Source organism: Ambystoma mexicanum, chromosome 5q (genome assembly GCF_040938575.1).
Source record: "Ambystoma mexicanum isolate Mex_15411 chromosome 5q, UKY_AmexF1_1, whole genome shotgun sequence".
Lineage (NCBI taxonomy): Eukaryota > Metazoa > Chordata > Amphibia > Caudata > Ambystomatidae > Ambystoma > Ambystoma mexicanum.
The window spans coordinates 720007957-720035587 of NC_090933.1; positions in this window are offsets into that span (position 1 = coordinate 720007957).

Sequence of the window (27631 nt, forward strand, 5' to 3'; positions counted from 1 at the left end):
GCCAATAGGCTAAAGCGAGTAATTGGCAAATTGATACACCCGGATCAGACAGGCTATGTCCCAGGCAGGAATATCACTGACAATCACAGGAGGCTGCACCATATTATTGACCAAACGGAGAATGACCGGGAGAGCTGGCCATAGTGTCATTGGATGCGGTCAAGGCAGTTGACTCGGTGAGGTGGCCATTGTTGATAGCGACCCTGAAAGGATACGGGATAGGGCCGGGATATATTAGATGGGTCAAGATGTTATACAGCTCCCAAATTGCAAGAGTCAGGACAGGCGCTATAATTTCAGATAAATGGCAACTCAGCAGAGGGACCAGACAGGGATGTCCGTAGTCGCCCATGTTATATATACTTGCATTGGAGCCGTTAGTTATTTGCCTCAGGCAACAATATGGGGAGGTGGGGATTCGCACTACGGGAAATACACCCTTAATATCTCTGTACGGCGATGACATGCTCCTCTATCTGCGCTTTCCAGAAGAGAACCTGCAATATGGGTTGGAGGTGATGGATCGTTACGCCGCCCTCTCAGGCATATCGGTAAACCCCGGGAAATCCAGTGTATTCCCCCTGGGAAGGTACAAAAATGCTCCACTAGAAAACCTGCCCATTCTACAAATACCCTGGCAGACAGAGACGTTCAGATACTTGGGCATAACATATACCACAAGTTAGAAGCGGAACACAAACACAATACGGAGAAAGCTGTTGCAGGTATAGAACATAGCATGGTGTTTTGGGCCAGACTACCCCTGGCCATGATGGGAAGGGCAGCACTGTTCAAAATAGTGGTCTTGCCCAGACTACTGCACTTTTTTGTGAACATCCCGTACTTGATCCCCAAACGCTTTTTTGCTAGGCTCCACAGCCTGTGCAGGGGCTTCATATGGCACAATTCTAGAAATAGGGTGGCCCTGTGGAAACTACAAAACTCGTGTGACAAGGGAGGCATAAACCTGCCAAATTTTGAACTATATCACTTGGTGGAACAGTTATCATAAATAGCTAGATGGTTGTCGGAAGAGGAATCTGCGGAGGCCAGGCTTCTACAAGGTGACCCTGCCCCATACTTCTTAAAAGAAACAGTGTGGTTGCATAAAACGAAAGTGGCAGAGATGGGGGAGACTGTAGGTGCTGGGCTGGGAGGTCTGGCGCAGAGCATGGAGAACGGTGGACCCGCTCTCTCAACAGGTCCCGTTGGTGGTATTATGTGGGAAAGACTCCCAGCTGATCAAAGGGGTCCTCAGATACTGGGAACCGGTAGGCCTGGCCACCCTGGGAGACATATGGCAGGAGGGGGAGGCAGTGGAATTCGAGAGGTTGCTGGAGGTGACGGGGGTTCATAGGGGCCAATATATCACTTACACAAGGATCATGAAACGGGTGAGGGGGAGGTGACCTGATACAGTGCTGGCGGAAGAACCTGATGCCTCTGTAGAAATGATGTATGATGTCTTGGAGGGTGGGCACGAAATATCTTGGATATATGAGCTCTTGAGCACAAAACCGGGAAGGAGTTGCTCCAACTGAGACTTGACTGGGAGGAGGAGGTGGGAGAACCCATGACAGAGGGACAATGCGATAGGGCCCAAAGGTACCATAAAAAAGGTGTCCCGAAACGCAAGACTCCAGCAGATCCAGCTGTATGTCACCCACAAAGCTTACTTGACCCCCGGCAGAATAGCCAGGTTTGGTGGCTCGACCATACTGAAATGACCCAGGTGCGGGGAGGAAGAGGATGGGCTGCTGCATATGTTCTGGGCTTGCCCAGAGGTGGAGATATTCTGGGTAGAACTGAAGACGAGATTGGCCAGCCGGGGAGTGGTGCTTGACGTGGGGTCTGCTTGGGCATGTATGCTGGGGAGTTTTCCTAGGCCATGTAATCTAAAACACATCAGCAAAATGAAAGACCTGGCCTATATCATGGCCAAGCGCAGAATTGCGATGAGCTGGAAAGCAGCCCACAGGCCTAGAGTGGAGATGTGGTGGGCAGACCTCCTGAAATGGGCCGAAGCAGAAACCGCGGTCTGGTATGAAGCAGTCACGAGTGGGGGAGAGGAAAAGGTAGGCCCCCTGATAGCCTGGAGACAGCTGGCGGCCTCGATGGTAAACCCCCACCAGGTCGATCAGGATGCAAAAAAGCGAGAGGTGTTGGCAATAACTGAGTCACCTGCAGATGTTCAAGGTGGTGGCACAGATACAACTGCTCAAGTTTTTGGGGATGGATGGGGGAGGACAGAAGAGAGCATTGAATAATATGATGTCTGAATATTGATCATGAACGTCCTAAACAGTTTTAATGTTTGAAGTGTTGTTTGTTGAAATAATAAAATAAAAATATAAATGTATTAAAAAAAGAAGGGGCGAAGGTAGTGCAGTAGATAAAATGTTTATTCGGAAATGAAAATTCCCATCAAAGAACACAAAGTAAAAATAGTACAACAATAAAATCCATTTAGATAGTCAAAATCTTGCGATCTACAAAATAAACGAAAATGATTAATTAAAGCATAAAAATTGTCTGCGGAACGTGAGGGCCCACTCAGTATATAAATGTACGTTATGGGCAGTCGGTAGGTCCGGGACTGACATTAAAAACCTGAATGCTAATTGCACATATCTAAGCTTGGGTAGGTTGTGCCCATTGCTGTTCCCTGGAGCTGTTTGCAGTATTCGTTCTTAAAGAGGAACACATTAAAAATATTTTCTTTTTTAAAAACATGGCCTGACGAGCATGAGGCAGAAGACATAGAGAAATGGATTGGGCATTTATATAGGCAAATGAGGGATAAAGATAGAGAAAACCAAAGAGAATGTTGAAGGATATCTATCAAGGGAAACAGGAGGTAGGTCAGATGACATAATAATAGACAAACGTAGAACGTTGTCTTTAGGTAAATTAGATCTTGCTGACATGGGCAGGGAATGAATGCAGTTTTTCGAAATACTCAAGTGTACAAAAAGGGGTCAAATGCTCAGACTTAGAGGACCCTTAAGAAAAAACAACAGAACCAATGCCATACACTCAGTGACCACAAGTACGATTGTGCAGTGCAGGTGATATATCCCACCTTATGTAAGCAGATCAAGGTCACTGCCAGGACAGAGAGGAATGGGCAAAACAAGCCCCACCTGGAAAACAAGAAGTGTAGATGGGAAGTGTAGACGGGCATGATCATGGATCAGGATTTACACAATTCCCATTATTATAGAAAGGGGGAGGACAACCACATTATATACCATGACCACAAATGGACAAGGATCATTTGAAATGTAAAATACCTAGTTTGACTTCGGGTGCAGGAAAGTGGATATATGAGTTAGAGGGAATGACATCAGCAATGACATTAGCAATAGGCGACATAAAAGGCCTGCTAGCAACCATTCTAGGGGAGAGTGCTGACAACATTTGGAAACAAGCATGGTATGCGGGTGTGACTGCATAAAACATGACACACGATAGAGCGCCTTTTGATAATTGCAGAGCAGATGTATGGTGGGCGCTCAGGGTACACTATCCTGATACATCACACAAGGGTGTGATTATGACTAGGAAAATGATAATGATTGATAATGATTTTTTGTTTATATAGTGCCTTAAACCAAAGCTCTTTACAGAGAACATATTTACATACATTTATCATCCCAACTGAAGTTCGTACCCATTTATCAACCTCAGTAGGATGAAAGGCTGAGTTGGCCTTGCCGGGATTCTAACCTGCAACCTGCAGATCACAAATAGATTGAAGCAGCGAGCGCTCAACCCACTGAGCTATTTTACTGGCTTATGGAAAAGGGGTGAGGATGAAGACTGTGTTGCCTTTATTCAAGATATTGAAGAATGCTGCGGTCTTGAGATGAGAGAACTGTGGTATAAAACAGTGGCATTATTTTCCCACATTTTATGTCAGATACTGCCCGAGCCAATGCAACGGCAGATGAAGAAACAGATAGGGATTTAAGCGAAGTCAGCGCCAGACATACAGTTGACTATTGCACCTCATTGTTGATTGCTGCAGTAGGACAATAAGAAGAAAGCTGAGTGCAGAAAGCAGGAGGAAGCTAAGTTAGCTCTGCAAAAAATGTCTAAATTAGCCATGGACTGAGCAGTATTGACAAGTGGTGAAGGTGTGACAACAAAAGAGATACAGTCAGCGCAGCAAAGTAATATAGTGTACCTTATGGATAAGTGGTGGTACCATTTTTGGCCAAGAGGGAGAGGGAATGGGCCTAGGGCAGGACAAGATGGATTCCAAAGCCCTTAAGGAGGAAGAGGATTTAATGGTGGACAACAGCAGCAGTGTTGGAATTGTGGATGGATGGGACATATAGCCAGAACATGTAGAAGGAGAGGGGGAATGCAGCAAAACTGGAGTGGATGGGCTATGTTCCACAATCCAATACAGAACTACAAGAGTATTATGCCCAAGATCACATGCAGAATCAGATATGTGTGCCGCCAATACAGCAAACACAGCAAGCTTCATGACAATTGCAACCGCGACCACAGCAACCACAGCAAGTGCCTATGCAAACACAACAAACACAAACTCAGCAAGCGCAGACACAAAAGGTCATGGTACCACAAAAGAATAGAAATGCAGAAGTACCACAAGCACCCACAGCTAGAATAGGGAGTGGGACCATGATAGGAGAAAATCCTTTCACGGGTACAGGGATGAATTTATCTCCACAATAGGACAGCCCACAGAGTGGCCTGATGTGTTCAGTAATATCAGTGACACCAGCCCCTCCCAGAGGAACCAAGGGTTGAGGTAATGATAACAAGCAATACATTTCCGTTTCTTGTAGACACTGGAGCGACTTGTTCCTGTGTTAGTGAGGAGAAATACCCAATGTCAGGAATTGCCATAAATACATAGGGATTGTCTGGGGTTATGAGCTTAGTTCCTTTTACAGATGAATTACCAATCAATATAGGAGAACATGATGTGTCTATGCCATTATTGTATTCCCGGCAGACACTGTTAACATATTAGGGCGTGACTTGATGACAAAACATGACAATATTGTTTACTAATGAAGGAATGGTGCAACAGAAGGCATTACAAGGTGTTCATTTAGATCCAGAAGTATTTTTGCATGGAGTGACTGTTTTGTTAATGTGGTTACCCAAGTTGGTAGGTACAATATTGAGAATACCTGAAGAGTTGTTGTTTAGACCAGAAATCCCTACAAATGATGAAGAATGACAGGTTATCGCCTTAGAGTTAGAAGCAGCAGTGGTTAGATAAGAAACGGTGGTTGTCCATGGTACAAATGATGAGGGAAGAGGATGGAGAGAAGCAATAGCTCTTGGTGAAGGATATATGTGAACAGGCTTGACAGACGACAAGCTTTTCAGGGATGATTATTCAGACGATGAGATAGTATTTTTCATAAGTCTCACTTATTGGATTCAAGCAGAGAATAGAGAGATACCACAGAGAATGGCAATGGCAAAAAAGAACCCATCATTTTTCCAGGAAGATTTAGAGAAAGTGCCAAATATTTTATGGACAAACCGTCCATATGATATGCGTCTATTGCAGAGTAATCTTTCCATGAGCAAAATAATATCCCATGTCCAGTGAAGCAGATGAAAGTATATTTGAGACTATTTATATTTTAATGAAGCAGGGAATATTAGTGCCATCAGAGTCCCCATGTAACACGGCTGTGTACCCAGTGAAGAAATCGACTGCAGGGACGTGGAGATTTTTCTGGCTCTCTGTCCCCATAACAATGTTGTTGAAGCAGAGTTTCCTCTAGTTCCAAATCCCACTACAGTATTATGCAACATTCCACTTAAGGCCAAATATATTACAGTAATAGATTTAAAGAACGCATTCTTTTCAATTACCCTTCATGAAGACTCACAAGACTTGACTTCATTTTCATACAGAAATCAGCACCTAAAACACACTTGTCTTCCTTAGAGGTACTGTGAGTAACCCTCAGTCCTTAATATGGTTCTCAAGATGGATTTAGGTAACCTACAACTTGAGAGTGCAATAATCCAGTACGTAGATCATATATTTGTGTTCGGTGAGACAGAAGAGCAATGCAGAGAAGACTCAGTTGACTAATGACAATATTAGCAGAAAAAGGATCCAAAATAGACAAAGAAAAATTACAATATTGTCAGGAAGAAGTCCTGTATGTAGGACAGTAAATCTCCCAAAAAGGGAGAAACATGACCCCTGAAACAGCAGAAGCAATTATTAAGACACCAGAACCTGAAACAGTGATGGAAATGCAACAATTTGTTGGCCTATGTAACTACTGCAGAGACTGGGTTTTTTACTATAATACATATATTCAACCACGTTTAAAATGATTTAAGGAAGCATAGGTAGCCAAAAGTATGATAACATGGACAGATGAAATAACTGATGGATTTGAAGAATTAAAAAGTGTGATCAGTACAGCTCCTGTGCTAGGAATTTCAGATTAACATGAAGAATTGAACCTATTTTCCCATTCAAATGGATAAGTTATGATGACAGTGCTCACACAGAAAGCGACATTAGGATATGGACACAAATGATTGGCTTACTATACTATGATTTTAGATCCAGTAATGAAAGGGCATTACCACTGCAAACAAGTGCTAGCTGTTGCTGCATTTGCTGTTGAAAAGGTTTCAAGCATTACCATGGGGTGTTCAGTGACATTGTTTGTCGAGCACTTATTATTTGCCATTCTAGAAAAACCTGAAAGTACATTAATTTTTTTATATAGCGCACAAAACCCAGAGGTATCTAGGTGCTTATGCTTAAGGGATTGGTTACAGTGCTTCTGGTTACAGAAAGGAAGCGCAGGAAGTGATTACATCATAGAGAAACGTACAGAGGCAATTACATCACAGGCAAAGTGCAAATAGAGTTCAAAGAGAGCACGTTCATGGAGCCTAACCCCATGTTGCAGGTTGGCTACCGCACAGAGATACAAACGTCAATTAGAAGGGCACATTCATGGAGCCTAACCTCTTGTTGCAGGGTGGCTATGGCACAGAGATGCAACTGTCCATTATAAGGCCACATTCATGGAGCCTACTCCCATGTTGCAGGGCGGCTACAACACAGAGTTGCAAAAGTCAATTAGAGGGGCACATTCAGGCATACAGGAGGGGGGATACCATCTCAACTTGGAGCGTCATGGTAGTGGACAGGGAGCAGACATGGGCCTAGGAAGTGGGCCTTTGGTGTTCCCTGATTGGTTGTAAGAAGGCTGAGCAGGCCAATGGGTGAGCCCTTAGGCCGGGCTCAGATCATGAAAGAAGGTGGCGGCCATCTTCAAATCTCTGCAACACGGCCCTCACCAATTATCAACAAAGTACCTCTGGGTCCAACAGCAAGAAATGTGCAAACACTGCAATGCGGCAGGCACACATGAAGGAAAAGGCAATTCCAAAATAAAAGTGGAACCAGATTGAACACCATTTCTCTTCTGCTTCATTTTTGCAATAAACAGTGAACAGCTGATGCACAAAATTCTAGATGCTGCACATACCTCTCTGCACGAAGGTTGGTGGCTGCACTACTTCCAGGCGTGCGCCCACGTGGTGAGGAGCAGATGGAAGGCTCTGATGGACTGAGGTAGCAATCATCACAGGGAAAGGGCCTAGGAAGTAGCCCTTCAGAGAGGGGGGCCACTAAAGCCTGCCAGTCACCAATTGGTTGTAAGAAGGCTGAGCAGGCCAATGGGTGAGCCCTTAGGCAGGGCTCAGATCATGAAAGAAGGCGGCGGCCATCTTCAAATTTCAGCAACACGGCATGCACCAATTATCAACAAAGGACCTCTGGGTCCAACATCAGCAAATGTGCAAATGCTGCAATGCAGCAGGCACACATAAAGGAAAAGGCAATTCCATAATAAAAGTGGAACCAGATTGAACACCATTTCTCTTCTGCTTCGTTTTTGCAATAAACAGTGAACAGCTGATGCACAAAATTCTAGATGCTGCACATACCTCTCAGCACAAATGTTGGTGGCTGCACTGCTTCCAGGCGAGCGCCCACGTGGTGAGGAGCAGATGGAAGGCTCTGATGGAATGAGGGAGCAATCATCACAGGGAACGGGCCTAGGAAGTAGTCCTTCTGCGAGGGGGCAGGCTAAAGCCTGCCAGTCACCAATTGGTTGTAAGAAGACCGAGCAGGCAAATGGTTGAGCCCTTAGGCAGGGCTCACATCATGAAAGAAGGTGGCGGCCATCTTCAAATTTCAGCAACACGGCCCGCACCAATCATCAACAAAAGACCTCTGGGTCCAACAGCAGGAAACGTGCAAAGGCTACAATGTGGCAAGCACACATAAAGGAAAAGGCAATTCCAAAACAAAAGTGGCATCGGATTCATGGTCTCTCTTTTTCTGGCCAACAATGATCCTGACCATACTATTTTGAAGGGTTTGAAGCTGAGCAGTATTCACCTTTGCAATACCTGCTAGTAAGCTACTGCAATAGTCAATCTTTGACCCAATGATTACCCTGGCTACAGTCTCACAATTAGTTTGGGAGATGTAGGGCCGGATTGAGCTAACAATTTAATGTGGTGTGCAGTGGATGTCATCAAACTGTTTATTTGTGCTTTCATAGTTAAGTTCTGGTCTAAGACAATGCCTAGGGTCCTTACTTTCTTCTCAGTTTCAATATTACAGCCCGCTACTATGAAATGATTGTATTTTTCACCTAACTTCTTTATTTTGTTATTGGTGCCTATTACCATCAACAGTGCCTTTCTTATCCTGTCATCATAAAAACTCTTTTTATCTGCAATTACTGCCAATTTAAAGTCTTTGGCTGCAGTCCTGTAAGTCTCCTTCTCATGAATGCCCTGAGAAGCCTTCCATACATAGAAGTATTTTTTTTATATATATATTTCAGTTTTTGTAGACCAGGTGAGAACCAGGCATTATATTTCTTCTCAACTACCCACTTGGTTCTCAATGGGGCCAAAGAATCAGCGACTTCCTGGATCGACTGCCTGTATATTCTTACCATCTCATCGGCAGTAGTAAGACGCATCTTTTTTGAGATAATGGTGTTAACCATGGCTCTAGTGCCTTAGCTGTAAGTTCTTTCACATTTCTAGCTGTTACACTTTTTTTCTCCCATGTCTTGAGCTTGATTGGTTTCCCATATATATATACCATGCAGTGTATACAAAAATGGTCAGGCCATGGGCTTGGCAGGACAGTCAGATCCTGTATGTCAGTGTTATGTGTAGGTATCTAGTCCAAGGTCTTTCCCTTCCCATTGGTTGGAATTAACACGTTGCTTAAAGGCCATGTTATCCAAATAATCCTCTAGCCTCTTATCCATATGGTCATTCCTATTGCCCAGCCAAAGGTTAAAATCCCCAAGGATCATTACCTTGGTCTTGGTTTTCAATATGGGCAGCAACATGCTACTTAATTGACTTGCTAAATCACGCATAGGAGTTGGGGGTCTATTTACCAAGATCATATTAATAGTGTTTTTTCCATCTTGGTCCATATTTCAATATGCTTAGTCTCAATCCCTTCAATAGATAGGGGTTCTCCTTCCCAGACATCCAGATTCCATTTAAAAATAAATGCCACCCCTCCTACTTTACCTGTAGTTCTATTATGTTGTACCATACTGCAGCCTTCTGGAATGGCTAATGCCAGCATAGGTCCAGCTGCCTCGTGAATCCAGGTATCAGTAACTGCACACACATCTACATTTTCACTACTAATATTTGAGGCAACTTCTACTATGTGTTTTAGTAAAGACCTAGTGTCCAGTAGTAATAGTCTAAGGCACTCTCCACATGGTTTGGCATCCATGCTGTTATCACTGATCACCCCCAGGTCACTGACGCCTTCTATTAGAAAATCTTTTTCAAATGTACAATAGATTGTTGTGGATATTCCGAAAGCCCAGTTGAAGTAATCTGGCATTCATTATTACCACTCTTATCCAATGCGAGCTGCTGTACATGCATTTCCAGATTTCCTACAGCTGGTGCACTAACACCATCAGCCCACTGTTTGGACTGCATGACAGCATACCCCATTGGTACTGGATTGTTTACATCAGTTCCCGGAAAGGGACGTTTTACAATTTCCACTCTATGTTTGCCCACCGCCCCCAATGCCGCATCCATTAGCTCTCCAGTAATAGAATCCTTACCAACTAATCCAGAATAGGAATGCAAGACTTATCCTTGGTCTCAAGCCCAGGGACCATTTCTATCCAGCCCTAAAATCTCTCCACTTACTCCCAGTTGCTGCTAGGATCAAGTTATTCAACTCTCTCTCTCTCTCTAAATACCTCTCTGCTAGATCCCTTCGGTCTTCTAGCTCCAAGTCTCTGTTTCTCTGTTTCTAAGCAGAGACTGGGGTGTATATATTTCTCCTCTGCAGGAGCCTCCATCTGGAATGGTCTCCCTGCACTAGGCATCAGTTGGATCTCCTTAAGTTCCGAAAGCTCATCAAGACCCTCCTTTTCTATTCTTCTTTCCCTCTACCCCTCCCCTGTTAATGCCCCTTTCTGCTACAGTGATGTTGCATTGTTCCCTCGGGGTTCTACAGGGTACCAGCCCCCATGCCCAGTCCTCCCTCTTCTTCGCACTTAGCATGTGGACCCTCATCCCATGCATTTCCTGGCACTAGCCCACCTGGCCTCCCCTTAGCACTCGCCTAGTCCCTGTGGCTCTCTTCCCCCCTATTTCACCTCCATTTTCACTTGCACTGTCTCCATGCCCTGCCATCACTTCCCACCCTAGCACTTCACATTTCCACGGACTGTCATTCCCCCCCGCACTTCTTGTTACTGTACTTGCACGATCTGAATGTCACAAGGCCTAGTAGGAGCATTATTGTTATCTTTCTCCCTTGTCACCCACCCCCTATTTGCTTTGTGGCACCTTGAAACACCATTTGTTGTATAGGCACCCTACAAACATTCAATAAATAAATAAGGAAACAGTTGCAATTCTGAGCATAACCAATGTATTGAATCTAGGTGCATGTCATGCATAGCCACTAGGCTGAATATGGTATGGTTTCCCTTCGATTCTTGCTACTGTGCCGAAAGCAATGTGCGTTCTGATGTTTGCCACTCGGCTAACCACCCTTGCTCCTTACTCCTCTCCTGCATACCTCCCAAGTACCACACACACCCATAGGGCCAGCCACACTACACACAAAACACACACACCATAAACCCACCACAACAAACAACTACAAACACCAAACAACCCAGTCACCCCTCAGGTCACAACAGGCCAGTGCACAAAATGAAAGCACACTTAGAAAGCCTTCATGCACAAATGCCAGTCTCTCATGGTTCTGCAAACATCAACAGAAGAGCACAACCTCTATCCTGTCCCTGTTCCCTTAATAGCCTGACCCACCCTCTTTCTTACAGATCCACGTGAGTCCCTGAAGACCAAGCAAATGGTAACAGCATGTGGTATAAGTCAACTTAACATAACGTAGCATTACATAACACAATGACGACAGTACATGTAAGCATGGCCCTGCAACCAACCACCTACCCCATGCCCACCACAACCACAGAGACCGGCCCCCCGGAAGCCTTTCATCTTAATTGGCTGCACCAAATTCAGCAAGCAGGGTGCTCCAAGCGACGCTCTCCCAATGCCAGGTTCCAGTCCAGATGCTTACAGTGACGGTCTTCAGGTTGATTGTGCTCTGCTCTGGTGAGGATTTTCCTGCAACCATGACACCACCAGAGCCAATTTATGTAGGCGTCAGTGACTCACACATTGCCGGTCCTCTATTTGCTGAGCACATGCACTGCATGTCTCGTAAGATGCACAGACATGTACTGCATATGCTGAGCCAATAGAGGCCAGCAATGCTCCTGGGTAAACAGGTTGCTGAATGTCAAAATGAAGTTCAGCCCGCTTTGTTTTTGTTTTTGTTGCTCAGGTGGCATTTCATTATTAAAGTCAACACTAAGCGGGCCACAAAATGCAACATGGCGGGCCGCAGATGTCCCATGGGCTCTATGTTGCGCAGCTATGCTCTACTGTGTAATTGTTCAGGTGTTTATGTTGCATTGAACATACATGAAAATGTCTTTCCTGCCCCCTCCTCACCAACTCCATCCATGGCCATAGGTGTTTGCTTTGAGCTGCCATCAAATGCATATGAGGGAGTTGAATGGTGGTCATAACACCTTTAAATCTTTGGGTGAAGTCATTAAGCAATGGTAATGATTTTTTCCCTGTGACTCCAAAGTCAAAGCACCAAAAGGGAGAAGCAAACTCTAAATTGCCTGGCGCACAATAGCTTACCAACTAGGGCAGCAGTTCCATTAAAGTTCCATTACTAAAGTTTATGGCAGGGGAGCTACTTAAGTAGGGTGTGAATACGACTAGCAAGAGATAAGATGCAAAAAGTGTGTGCTGAATACTCAGCCAAGCTGCCCATTTTTTAAATATAAGAACAGTGCTGAATAAGTTGCCTATGGGGGGACAAAGTAAGTGTACAATATACTGGGCCTCAATGTGAGGTTGGAGGTAGCCTTGCCGGTTTTACCAGCAAGGCTACCTCCAAACTCGCATCTGGTCCAGCACCCGCGAATGGGCAATTACCGGGCTATTCCGGCTGGACCCAGTGATTGGTATATCCATTCCCCTTTAATAACGGTACCAGTGCTACCATCATGTTCTGCTCGCGGGTGCCTAGCATGGCGGTACGGTAGCAACGGTGCCAGTAGCGATACCGGCGCCGTTGTTGCCTTAATGCCATACTTGTAATGAGGCCCACTGTACTATAACAAGGATCAACTGAAAAGTAATTTTCACTTTGCACCTGAGTGTATTGTCAGTTTTTAGCTGAGTGCATTGTAATGTATGGTGATAGGTTGAAAATCATTTACACTTCTCCAGACTTCATTGTCACAGCTCATTGTGAAAAAGTGAGAGCATTTCCCTCTGGTTGGCAAGGAGCTGGCTTCTATTCCATCCACTGTTGACACCTTTTGGAAGTGGCTGTTTATACATTTATTTTGGTGCTTTTGTTTTAATGATCTAAAGGAAAGAAAGTACAAAAAACAATAGGAAAAAATAATCTCGAACGTAATGAATAGTATCAATGGCTGGGTGAGTGAAAAGCAGCTTGCGTTCTGTCACGTAGTGTAATAGAGTGAGGTTTCATTGAGATGTGTACTGCTTAGCAGAGTGTTTATGTTTGCAAATCTACTGTAATTTCTTTGAAGACAATGCTCTTGGCCTACATTGATATTACTGGTTGTACCTCTTTCATATACTGACCCCATGAAGGCCATATCAAGGCAGCCTTAAATAAAAAAAAGTCCTGTTTCATATTTTATTCAGCTAAAGCTTATTAGAGTTTTCTTTTTAAAAATCACCAACACCATATCAGGGGAAAAATGCATATGACATTACTTATGTTATGTCAATAGCTTCAGAAATCACATGACATCATATCTTGTGATATCAGTTTGGCTACCACTGGCAATTTATGATACATGGGGCCTCATTACGAGTATGGAGGTAGCCATGCCGCTAAAAGCGGCATGGCTACCCCCATACCGGGTACCAGGTCTGGGTCCCGCAAAATGAGACCTACTGGGCCATTCCGATCTTGGAGAGCCCAGTAAATCCCTTTCGCGAGTCCCGGACCCCATATATCCCCATTCCCATTTGAGCCCCCATAGGGCTCAATGGGAATGGGGAGGATGCTAATAACGGGCCCGTTAATGACGGGCCCGTTGTTTGCATCCTGGACTGCTAGCGGGTCCTGCTAAGGACGCCTGGTCTGACCAGGCGTTCCTTAGCGGGACCCACAGCAGTCCTCGTAATAGGGCGGCCCGTAATGAACGAGCCGGTCCCTTCCCGGCACCGTTCATTACGTGGCCGTAAGGGTCCTAATGAGGCCCATGGTCTCATTGGCAGCAGCAGAAACACTTGGCCCAGAGGCAATAGGTAAAATGCCAGGGCCTGTCTTCAACTAGGCCAATTAAAGTCCTAGAAGGAGGTGGAACCCACATCAGGAAACTGCTGTATACGAATTCTAAAAAATGAAAATGCTGCATTGTGTTCAATTCTGTCCTCTAAATGCTGATGTTCTCCACTTTGCCAGCACTCATTTACCTCTTATTAGCCTGTACTCATTTACCTCTTATTAGCCTGTACATGCCTGGAAGTAGAAACGAAATAAATAAATACCCACTTACATAGGGAAACAAAAAATCCTCTTTTTTTTCAATAACAGTGATGCCTTAAGCTTAAGCGAACATTTGTTCCCAAAACCAATGTACGTTTTGGAACAGTGCGCCGACTGGCGCTACTGAGCCTGCATCATTTATCTTTGCCTTTTCTCAAAATCCTTATTATTCAAATAGTGAATACTTTTGTGACATGATTTGACTCCGACAATGGTAACACTCGCAGAAGTGTCATTAAGAAAGGTCCCATGGCCTCATTTGTGGGATAATCTTTTCCGGATAAAAACGCTTAATTGGACAAAGAGCCTGCCCTTCCTGTCTCTAATTATAAATGTTCACATAATTACTAAATCTTCCCACTAACAAATAAAACAAGTATTGCCCTTCAACACTCTTGCAAAAGTGATGAGGCGTTGTGCAGTGTCATTCAGTAGTTTTTGTGTATATGCACAAGAAGCTTGGTTTTGTTAAAAGAGTTCATGTATGGGAAGCCGTTCAAGTCAGAATTACACCTTTGTGAATGTGCTGTTTCACTTAAATGCTTTGAAAACTAAAGAGCGGACAAGTACATGGGCATGTAATGTAGGCTTGAACCTTTCCTGCCAGCTTTGTGCCAAAGAAGTTGAGACACTCAAACATTTGGTGCTGTGCTGCCCTAAATTGAAAGACAGAAGATCAATTAATTTGGGTCAATGGAGCGAGGAACATCCATCTTTGGGTGAGGAGGAGTGGTGGTTGTGAATGTGTAACGGCACCAATATGAAATTAATAATGCCTTTGACGTCCCTGTTAGCTGTGATCGAAGCTAGGCTAACGAATAACCTGTGAGATCGACCTGATGGTGAATCAATATTAGAGGAGGGGAAGATGGATTCTAATCACTCGGTGACAATACCATTTGACGATGGGATGGGAGAGATGTTTGTGTTTGTGTTGTGTGTTTTGTGTAACATTTTAAAGGTTTGTATTGAAACCAATAAAATTAAAAATTAAAAAAAGTGACATTGAAATTAATGCAACATGCAGTGAAATGAGTGAGGCATACTCTGAGATGACTATAATATGTATCGAAATGAGTATGACATGTATTGAAATGAGTATGACATACACTGAAATTCAATGAATAAGACATGCATTGAAATTAAGCATTACATCAGCCGAGATCAAGGAGCGATCTGGCGGAGGAAACGAAGATTGAAGAAGCCTATTTTGGTCATAACACACTTAAAGGCGGCATACTGTTTTTACAACTATACAATATGTTGTTCCTAATTAATAACGCTTTATCCTATGCCTATTTTCCAGTGGAATAAAGTTCTCAATTCATCTTATTTTCAATTCCTTTTTGCACACGTTTCTTGCTAAGGTTGTCATCCATTTTGTAAACTGATTTCAAGCCCCTAGTGAGGAAGTGACATCACAGAAGGAGGGGAAGTGCAGTCTGCAGATTATTGACAGCAGGAAAAATGCAAGACGCCACAAGAAAAATCCATTTTTTTGGGTCTGATTTTGTGCAGCCTTTAAATGCTGAAATATCACATCTCCTGTTGGGGAGGCGGACCACCCCTCCAACCCCCTGTTAACCCAATGCCCAACCAACCGCCACATCAACTCTCTCCAGCACTTACACGATTTGGTAGAAATCGGGAGTTTCAACCCATGAGCCCCATTTTCCCTCCCTGCCACCTGACTTCCTCACCCAAAGAATTACCTGCAACCCCCACCACAGAAAAACAGAAACACAGTCATAGTCATGCAAACACAAACACATTTAATTGCTCTCCATCCCCCACTCTCTCTGCTCCCTTCCCTGACACAAACATTCTCTCTCCTTCCCACCACAGACACACACAGACACACACACATTGACAAAAACACTTACCTGAGATGCCCGTGACTTCCATCTTCCAGCCCGATTGCACTTGTCAGCCCCTGTGCGCACATGTGTGCATCACAGGGTATAATTGTTCGATTTAGAAAGACCGCTCTGAGTGGTCCCAGAGCAGTCCTTCTTAATCAACATTTTCCATTTTTGGGTGAGAAAGACATTTTCACTTAATATCAGAGGCAAAGTAAAAGTTGTCATTTTATTTTATTGTAGACCAGCACATTTACTTTCTGACTAATCTTCAAAGGATTATGTGTAGAACAAGGATGAGCAGTGCTACTACTAGCAGTAGCAACAACACTAGTTTCATCAGTGGTTCCAATAATACCACTAGCAGTACAGTTAAAGTTACTTCCAGTAGTAGCGATAGTAGTAAAATACTTTTACTATCAGCAATACTAGTAGTACTACCTGTAGTAGCACTACTAGCCCTACCAGAAGTAGTAATAACAGCAACAGTGGTACTATTACCACTAGTAGTAGTAGTAGAAGTACTATGACTGCTACCTTCTGAACATTAGTACTAATTCCACTAATGGTACTAACATTGCAGAGAGTGTACATAATACTAGTATTTGTAGTAACAGTAGTACCACTACCATCATAATTAGCAGCATTTCTACCAGTATTAGTAGTTGCCACAACGACTACCATTGTAATACTACTACTATGTAGTGCGAGTACCAATAGTAGTAACGTGTCTACACCTAAAGTGCACCTACAGTAATACTGCTACCAGGATAATATTAAGTGGTACTTCTGCTGCTGCTGTTAGTAGTACTATGACTGCTGCTTCTATTATTACTGAGAGTAGTACTACGACTACTGGTGGTGGTAGCAAACCTCCTTCTACTACTAGTAAAACTACTGGTAAAACTACTAGTTTTAGTGGTCGTATTATAACCGCTAAGAGTAGTATTATTATATGTATTGGTCGTAGTAGTAATTGTGTTACTACTACTGTTGAGAAATTAATGGAACATGCTAAATATTTCTAAAATTATTGCTCATGAGTTTGTGGGAATAATGGGTACATCAATTTACCATTGTTATTTCTGAACAAAAGTAAGAAGCAAATGCATGGAACCCTACTAATCAAGAAATTACCCCCTCAATGGGGAGGGGAATTAATGGGCATTAATGGACTAGGGACCAAGTTAAAGGCTTGCATGAAGGAAAGTCCCCAGAAAGACACCTGGTTAGGTTTCACTTCTTACATGTGAAACCACACATACAGTGTGCAGCCTGTTTCTTGTGTAGAAATAGAATTTAAAAATACATATTTGCCACTATGGAAAGGGCTAAGGTAACTTACACGTAGCCTGTCTTCAATTTCTTTGATGGTTCATTGTGAATGAAGTTTCAGCGAGGTCAGTGGACTGTGTTGGAGGAAGGGGGTAGGGCTTTGATTGGCATGGTTATGGAGAACGTCAGAGAGTGAGGTAAGTGGAGGCGGGGTTGGCGGCATGCACAGCTTATAGGAGGGCTTGGAATTTTATTTTTTTTATTTTATTTATTTGCATTTATAAAGCGCACAAAACTGCCCTGGGGCATCGTGGCGCTGTTACAGCAGACTTAGTCTTGAACACAAACATAGGAAAATGTTTACAGATGTAAACCGAGTTACAGAGTACGTTTCACATTGGTAATACACATTGAGCTTAGGGGTTATGCTATGCTGTGGTTACAATGCAAGCATGAATGTGCATGTGGAGGACTTTTAGCGGAATAGGAGGGTTTTGAGGTTTTTACGGAAGGTGTGGTATGATTTTTCGTTCCTTAGTGAGGTAAGTAAGGAGTTCCAGTTTTTAGGTGCGAGGTGTTGGAAGCTGGTTCCTCCCGCCCTGGATCTTTGAAACGTGGGGACATCAATCATGTTGGTGCGGTGAGCTCTGGTGGGTCTGATGGAGGCTTTCGGTGTGATTCTTTCTGCGAGATAGGGTGGGGCATCCAGGGAGAGGCATCTATGTGTGATGGTCATGGCTTTGAAAAGTATGCGTTCCTTCACGGGTAGCCAGTGAGCATCTTTCCTTGCTTGCGAGATGTGTTCTCTTTTTGGAATGGACAGCGCTGCCCGGAGCGCGTTGTTTTGCGTGATTTGGAGTTTTTTTAGGTTGTGGGCGGAGGTGCCTAGGAACAGGACATTACAGTAGTCTATTTTTGTACCTATAGTGGCTCTGGCGATGGACAGGCAGTTTTTAGTGGAGAGAAAAGGCTTGACAGCATTTATCACCTTGGTGGTGAGTGCTGAGGAAGAGGCTATGGCGTTGACCTGGCGAGACATAGATAGTGAGGCATCTAGGTGAACACCTAAGGTTTTAACAGTCTTGGAGACTGTGATGGTGGAGTTGTCGATGTTGAAGGATTTGTATTGGGGGGGGAGTTTGTTGAGAATTTCATTGGTCCCTACTATGAGGATTTCGGTTTTGTCCCCGTTTAAGCAGAGGCCGTTGGCCGCCATCCAAGTTTGGATGGCTGTGTAGATTTTGGTTAGTGCTGTCGCATCTTCTTCGTAGGTCCCAGTTAGCGGGAGTAGTACCTGTGTATCGTCTGCGTAGTTGGTGTACTCTATGTTACGACAGTCAAGGTCATTGAAGAGAGGAAGGGTGAATATATTGTAGAGAGTGGGGGCGGTGCAGGAGCCTTGGGGGACGCCGCAGTGGATGGTAGTAGGGGTTGCCGAGGCAGTGTCTGAGAAGACTTTCATGAGTCTGCCTTTTAGGAATGAGGCCACCCATGCAATGGCTTCCGGGGAGAAGTGTGCTTCATTTTTTAGGTGCATGCCTAGGATATCGTGGTTGACAAGGTCAAAGGCGGCAGATAGATCCAGTGTGGAATGGAGGCCATTGCAAGGGCATACAATCGAATAGTTAGCAACGTGATTGATTGTGCATGCTGTCGAGTTTACTAATGCACAGTAACCCTTTCTTAGGAAACCATACCCGTAGTACCACAGTAAGCTTGAAGCTGTCAGTTAATTAGTGTTTTACAACCCAAATAAGATGACAATCAGCGGATACATTTTCATGTAACACAGAATACAAATATATGCAAACAGAACCAGAATGTTTGCTAAGCTAGCAAATGCTTACTCAGAATATAATGTCATCTTCTGTTTGTCCTTTATATATATTTAGTATCAAATCTGTCACTTCTCAAATTGACAGTTTTTCTTCGGGTGCTAATCACATGTGCTGCTGCAGCAAATGCCCTTTTTCTATTTGAAGTACTTGAACAAGTGGTGCTCAATGAACTCAAACCAGTGATGAGCTGCAAAAGGGAAGTCTGGCGGCAGCTGGAGGTGACCCCGAAATGCAGTGCCATTTTTCAGGGATGGATCCGGTGAGGACATAAGTGGGCAAGGCATGACTGGGAGCAGCGCAAAACTCTACCCACTCTCAAAGCGACCACAAAGGGCCGTAGAAGGGCAATCCTGGAGGTCACTGGAAGAGCCCATTTAATGAAATTCAATTTTCCAGGGAAGTATCAGCTGAGGAACCAAGACGGGATGGTGTGACTAGGAGTGTGTAAGTGGAGCATTGAACAACAATCTCCAGGCACAAAGCAACTGTGAAGGGATGAGGAAGAGCAGTCCAAAGGCAATCTATATGCTGTGCCGTGGGAACATAATAAGACATAAACGCCTCAACATGGTATGTGGTCCTTTTCTTCTTGTCCTCTGGACCATCCTGGTCCTGTGAATGTTGGAGATGTTTCCTCCTCATGTTCACTAGTGGTAACAGGCTAGGTTGGGACTATTTCTACTTGGATTATTCTTGCATTGCTCGCAGAGATGAGAAACAGGTGGTCGGCAGTGCCGATCTATAGTAATCCTTGTCTAGCACATTACTCGACTTTAATGCTGGCTCTGCTCCTTAGAACCTAAATGCTTAATGAATTTCAACATAACCTCCATACAATTATTTTGGCTATTTTATGCAGGTTAAACTTAAACACGAGGCCGACACAGATAGAGGAGGAGAAGGACTTCAGCCAGGTCTTGAGCAAGTCCAGCATTTGATGAAGTCTGGAATTTCCTCATGGAAGAAAACCTGTTGGTAAAATAGTGTGCGGAACACTGGTAGCAGTTAGCTTTCACCAAGATGGCAAAAGGGAAGGTGAATACTTACTTCTCCAAGTAAAAGCAGTGTGCATGTGAAAAAGAAGCCTGCATGTGTGCAATAGACCGATACCTTGCTGAAGTAATGGGAGAGCTTAACACCTGTATAGGAGCTGAAGGATCTTCCTTGAAACAAGCTAATGTGAGTGCATTAGCTAACAAGACAGCAAAGGTCATGTTAATAAAGAAGGCTGATAAAACTGATAAGGCCAATAAAAGGACTCCATATGTAATCAGTGATGAAAATTACTCAACCACTTATCTATCACATGATAAGAAAGATGTTTCTGTAAGGGCATGGCTGCCTCCAAACTATGGTCCGGATCTGTGGTCCCTGAATGGGGAAATACGGGGCCATTCCAACTTTGGAGGGCCCGTTATTTCCCCATTCAGGGAACCCGGATCATCCCCATTCTCATTTGAGCCCTCAGACGGCCAGAGCGGGTCCCGCAAGGGTACCTCATAATAGGGCGGAATGGGTTTAACGGCGTCGGCACCTTTACCGGCGCTGTTAAACCCATTCCGCCAGGGTCGTAATGAGGCCCAATGGGGGTCATTACGACAATGGAGGTAGCCATGCCGCTATTTGCGGCATGGCTACCCCATTCCGGGTACCGGCCTCATTACGAGTTTGGAGGCAGCCATGCCCTTACAGAAACATCTTTCTTATCATGTGATAGATAAGTGGTTGAGTAATTTTCATCACTGATTACATAAGGGCATGGATGCCTCCAAACTCGGGCCGGGTTCCGTGAATGAGGAATTAACGGGCCATTCCAACCTTGGAGGACCCGGTAATTTCTCATTCAATTTACCAATCCCCATTCCCATTTTAGCCACCATAGGACTCAATGGGAATGGGGAGGGAGCTAACAGTGGGCCCGTTAATAACAGGCCCGTTGTTGGCTCCCTGGTCCCCTCGATGGACCTAGTAATAGGGTGGAATGGGTTTAACGGCTCCGGCACCTTTACCAGCGCAGTTAAACCCATTCCGCCAGTGTTGTAAAGAGGCCCATAGAAATCCCAGCAGCTCATCTTTAGCATCAACATTTATTGCCTTTTGCTTGGTTACCTTAGACTCATGGAAGAGGGCCATTTATTTACAAGTCATCCAAATAATCAAGAGTGATCACAACATAGCACCACTGTGCAAATTTTAAGATGAGACACAGGAGATGTTTTTTACACAGAAGGAAGAGGCATGCCTGGATCTCATTAAATTATGGTAAACTCGACAAGCCATAAAATGCAACCTTTCAAAATCAGATTTCTACTAACCCTTTTAATAGTATTCTTGAAGAAGGGGAATGCATTTGAAATGGTTTACCTGTGTTGGGATGGTCAGGAAAGGTCCCACCAAGATAGAGGGTTCATGTTGCGCATGTAATATTTGTGACTGGGGGTGTGGCAAAGTTAGCACAAGGTTGCAATTTTATATATGTGTCCAGTGTAGTTAAATGTGAATGGGATATGTTACTTTAAGTCTTACTTTGTGTTGAAGATGATGCATATTGGATTTGCACGCACGTAGCAAGATACATGTCAAAATCACCAAATAAAATGTAAACACAATCCCGATATGGTGTGCTATAAAGTTTCCTGAAGCTGGACAACAAGGAGTTTGATAATGTGCATGCAATCAAGGAGACTGCTCACAGAGAACCCACTGTGAAGAAAACAAGACCATTATTACACATACATGCATACTGATATACATACACAGGGAACTATGAATGTACATGTAGCAGGCTTTTTTTAATAAATGGATTAAACTCTGCAGTCAGGGTTTTGTGAGATGAATTTGAAGTGACTTGGAGAAACTGGGTTTGCAGAGTTTCAGAGGCCACAGCAAGGGTAAATGAGTAACTATGACCTTAGCAGATGGTCAGCTCAGCTAAAAAATGAGCCACGTATTTTATGGCCTGGTAGTATTGCATAGGCAGAGGTAATCCTGTTTAAGTGCATGGGGCTAGGAGAGAGATCTGAACATTTGCTTTTGACCAGCAATAAACATTGAGTGAAAGACGACTGAGGCCAAGGTTGACTGATACTCTGTGTTTTGATTATTTTCATAATGTGCCATGCATGCTGAATTGGTAGTCATTACATTCGATTTTTCCAGTGATGTCATAAGCAGGGGTGGGTGAGATGGTTATCGACAGTTCAAAGGGAACCTGTTATTCTGCTCTCTCTCATGTCATTTGAAGTATCCGTGCCAACCATGTGCAAATTACATTTAGGATTAAGAGGCCTCACACCAGCTGGGACTTGCAATGAATTATGTTTGTATGTGAATGTATAGCTGTATGATTATGTCATTACCTACCACAGACGAATCCTAAAAAGAGGTGTTCTACACATGAGCTGAAGATGTTAGTTGAGATTATGCTGATGATTGATAATGGGGGAATTGGAGAAAGATGGGATTCTTTGTATAGGTTTTACTCAAACATGTGAGGGGGTGGTTTGTAATAAAATAGATTGGAGTGTTTTAGCTGGTGGACAAATGCATATAATTTGTCAACTTTGTGTCATTCAGGGAGACTTGGGTTAATTTGACACCGTAGGGTCAACTTGCCCCTCCTGGCCGTTTGTACAATAAACTTGCTTTATGGACAAAACGTGCACTGGCCTCTTAAGAGGTGGGCCTACTTTGGCTTAAGGTGATTGGAGTCCTGCCCCTACACCTGCACATAATATTCTGAATCCTATCACACAGTTCTTTTGCTCTAGAGAGATATGGAAGGTGTAGGCAGAATGTTAGGTCTGCAAAAAACAAATGATGTGATAGGGAATGTGACTAACTTGAATCTAAGTCACTTTCCCAAATCAAAGAAAACAAGGTTGGTGTACTTAATCTGAAGAAGTAAAAAATGTACCATAAGCCGCTTGTTTCAAGTAAAAAAATAAATATTTATCTTAAATCAGCGGATCAACTTGTATGATTCCACCATATGTAAGGATTGTAAAATGTGCTGGTGACAGGTCACGTGAATGGAAGGGGACACACTGCTACTGGATACTGGCATAAATGCCACACACTGGTATTCTCACTTTACTCCATTTTATGGAAGTGAAATTGGAGAATCAGTGGTCATTGTGGTGATTCTGGCTACTTTATGTACTTATTGTGGGCTACATTGACCCGCTCAACAGAATTTCTCCATGACGAAACTGCGCTTTTGCAGTCAACAGCAAAATAGCTGCGCCGGCTACTTGGAGCACCACTGCCTCACACCAAAACAAAAGACAACAAGATGGCTGCACCATCTTGCCAAGCACATATTGGGCAGGATGGAACAATGGGGCACACTGAAAAAGCCTGCCAGTCTGTTCTTACATGTATCAAAGCAGGAGAGTGAAAAAGCAGCGCTGCTTTGCTGCAAGCCAAAAGTTCCCATTGAAAAAGGGAAATATTTACATTTAAAAATGATGCCGCTCTGATGCTCCTTTTCTCTGATTCTTCATCACAATAATTTCATCAGTAAGACCCTGCCATGCCCATCCATATTCACATTGTTCTCCATCCGAAAAGAACATTATTCCTGAATGGCATGCTGTGTCAGCCAAATCAGGGAAAATCAACAAAGGTTTTACTTCAGATGCATGGAAAAAGGCTTGACTTTTGCGACAAGATGTCAAAAATCACTGCTTGAAAAAAAATTCTAGCTCTCTGGGCACATGTCAATTTCAGGAGACCTTTGCCTTGTACAGAACATGGCCCTCATTACGAGTTCGGCGGTAACCATGCCGCTATTGGCGGCATGGCTGCCGCCGAAATCGCGTCGGGGTCCGGGTCCTCGGAATGAGGACTTACCGGGCCATTCCGAGTTCGGAAGGCCCGGTAATTCCTCCCTCCGAGGACCCGGACCTGGTTCTTCCCCATTCCCATTTCAGCCCCTATAGGGCTGAATGGGAATGGGAGAGGGATCAAACAATGGGCCATTATGAGTTGGCCCGTTGTTTGCTCCCTCTCCCCTCGCGGGACCCGCTCTGCACATCTGGTGAGACCAGATGTGCAGAGCGGGTCCCGCAAGGGGAACTCGGAATCGGGCGGTACGGGGTTGACAGCACCAGCACCTTTACCGGTGCCGTTAACCCTGTACCGCCCAACTTGTAATGAGGGCCCATGTGTCAAAATGTGCTTTTGCAAACCAAAAAATGCCTGTTTTAAAAGTACCATGTGGAATTAAAAATGTGTCCATACCTAGCAATGTAAAGAGGTTTGTTGTTGGGAAACATACATGGGATGTTTTATTCAACAGGCTTGTTTTTGATTCAGGACAAAATCAAAGAAATGAAAGGAATCAAACTGCATTGGCTGGATTTTGCAAGTTCCAAAACAAGTTTCTGCTTGGGGGTACCAGCCACAGAAGGCCCCTCACAGTAGATGCTAGAACACATACGTGTGCTACTTTGGCAGACATTCGTCTGGGCTCAGGCCTCTTTCAATGGAAGCTCCAGGATCCCAACTTGTGAAGTGGAAGGAGTCATAAACCTTCAATCAAACTGGGAAAACACCTCCCCACACTGGGCGAAGTGACAATTGGAGGTAGCTGAAGAGAAAAAAAATGGTCCCACTGAAGGACAAAGGATGAACATTTGCTTCAAAAGAATATTTTGTAAATAAACTTGGAAGACTTTTATCTTTGCAACAGGACTTTGCAAAAATGTAAAAAGTTAACTGTTTAAATGTGATTTTATGGGCTTTAATTTAAGACGTCGTAGACTTTACTGCCATGTTGAGAACAGAAATGGCAAAGAAGTGGATATTTTGAGGAAAGTGTGCAGGATGCCACTGTAAAATGTAATACTAATATGCCTAATAATAATCTGTAGGCATTTGTAAAGTTATAGAATTTTAAGCAATGTAAGTCTCACCGAAAAGTGCAAAAAACTGGTATAAGGGCGAAAAAAGGTCCTACAGCCGCGAGGATTGGACTGCCATGTTCTACATAAAATATATAACTTGCTTATGCAATTTGTTAAAATGCTACCACTGTACAAATGTGCCATTTATGTCAAAAATGGATTTTAGCTAAAGTAACTGGGGGAGGTTCTGGACATTGTAAAACTCACATCATAAATCTGACATCAGGCCCTTGAAACCCAACCAGCTGAGAGGAAGGCAGCAACTATCACCCCTGACCAATCCAGTGGTTTAGAGGTGTGCTTAGCTAAGCCTGCCTTACCGTATAATCCGATGATGTCACCATGCTCTATAAAAAGGGTAGCTGACAGAACTCTGGACACACTCTTTCCTGAATTTCTGCGCCTGCATTCCTGATTTTCCACGTCCATCTTTCCTGATTCCAGATCCCACTGCAAAGCCAAAGCATAGCTGATCCAGATTCCACTACAAAGCCCAAGCATAGCTGATTACAGATCCCACTGCAAGGCCAAAGCTTTGCTGATCCTATCCCCAGCAAGGCCTCAATCCAGAAATCCCACTAAATCCCAATAACCAATGGGAAAGCTGTGGTGTTCTTTTGGGAAGCATCCTGAAACCAGGCCAGCTTTTTGGCCACTGACTGCATGCCCGCTGCAACCCGCTCCATCCCGCTGAGGTACTGCTCTGCTGTGACCAGACCTTTGCCCAGCGGTCTTTTGCCGGGAGAGTCTGCCGTCTAGTGACCCGAGCCCTGGAGTCTAGAACCCAGTTGACTGTGCCTAATCCCAAATTTAAGAGTGGACTGTGAGTATCCACATCCCATCACACATAGTCTCCCCATCTTGACCCTTTTTGTCTTTATTCCCCTCTCTAAGCAACCATATCCATATCCTGATAAAATGTCCAACCGTCAGAATTCTCTGTGCATCTTGTCCTTGATCTTCAAGCGTTAGCGCCACCACTTTTCTCTTCATTTCTGTTTTGCATAGATCATAAGTCATTAGCGATATTTTAATTAAATAAATTAGTTTTCCCTAAAGAAAAGGGGTACACTGCGTGAAGGGTTACAACTGCAGCGTAACTTTTATATTCACGGGTGGCGTTCCTCTTTTCTTAGCCATTAAATCTAGTTTAAGTAAAATTTGCCTTTCATTTTAAAACCGATTTTCTCATTTTTAACTGCTTTATTTTCCTAAAAACGAACCTCATTCTTCCTTCCAAATCTCTCTCAATTCACCACATATATCTCTCATTTCACCTCTATATTGTCCCTCTGCTGTGCATCTATTACCCTGCCCAAAAACCACATTGAAAATCCAAGTGTTTCACTCGTTTTTCATAAAATTCATTTATGTCATTTTAAACAGGAATTGAGAAAATGCTACTTGCCAACGTGTGAGTAGCATGCTCTAGCTTTCCACGTGTTTTTGAATTGTATGCCTCTTGTTGATCCCTTGCCTTGTGATTGTTGGTGTTTATACATTCATGCTAGTGTGAGAAATCACATTTGCTTCATATATTTAACATTAATTATTTATTTGTCTATTTCCGAGTGTCATTTTAGGCCTTTGCAAAATCTGTTCGCTGCTTCTTATCCCTGACTACCTGCTGCTTCTTTCTATCCTCTCAGAATTTGATTATTTGTGGGTTGAGCGAACATTACAGGGGGAAACCTTAACTTGGGTGCTATCTATCCTAATTCAAAAAGTGCTCCTATTCAATTGTGTTTTGGATATGTTCATGTAGAAGGTTAACCAAGTGTAGTTCAGTTGTTTTTATTGTAATTATCACCCCATTGGTGATTGCTGCCCAATATTAAAATGTGTGTTATTTTTGGGAATTCTAAAAATAAATAAATATTGTATTTTCACCAACCAGCCTGGTTCATGGTCCTTTGTGACCTGGGGTATTTGTAAAAGGGGGTGTGAAACACGTCGGGTATCGGCTCAATTTGAATTCATTGAAATTAAAGAAAAAGCATTCCTATTGAGCACCACATCAGAGGATAAGACTAAGGGGGTCATTCTGAGTTGGGCTGTAAGGGATACCGAGCACCGGTAAGGAGACCGGTGCTGGTAAACCCTTACCGCCCAATTCCAAGGTCCCTTAGCGGGAACCGTAAAGGTCGTGTGGTCTGACCACACGTCCTTTACGGTTCCCGCTAAGGGACCAGGGCACTAATAACGGGCATGCTATTCGCGGGCCTGTTATTAGCACCTTCCCCATTGCCGTTGAGCCCTATGGGGGCTCAAATGGGAATGGGGAATGGTTGGTTGAATGGGGACTTACCGGGTCCTCCAGGCTTGGAATGACCCAGTAAGTCCCCATTGAACCAGACCGGAACCGGACCCGGTTTGGGAGGCAGCCATGGTATTAATAGCACCATGGCTACTGCCCAACTCGGAATGACCCCCTAAGTGTCCTGTTCCGGTGTGACGCCTGATTGGCATCCTTAACAAATTGTGGGCTCGAGTCAGGGATTGAGTTTGTTTATTCACCTGTGACAGCCTAACACAGCAGACAAACCTGCA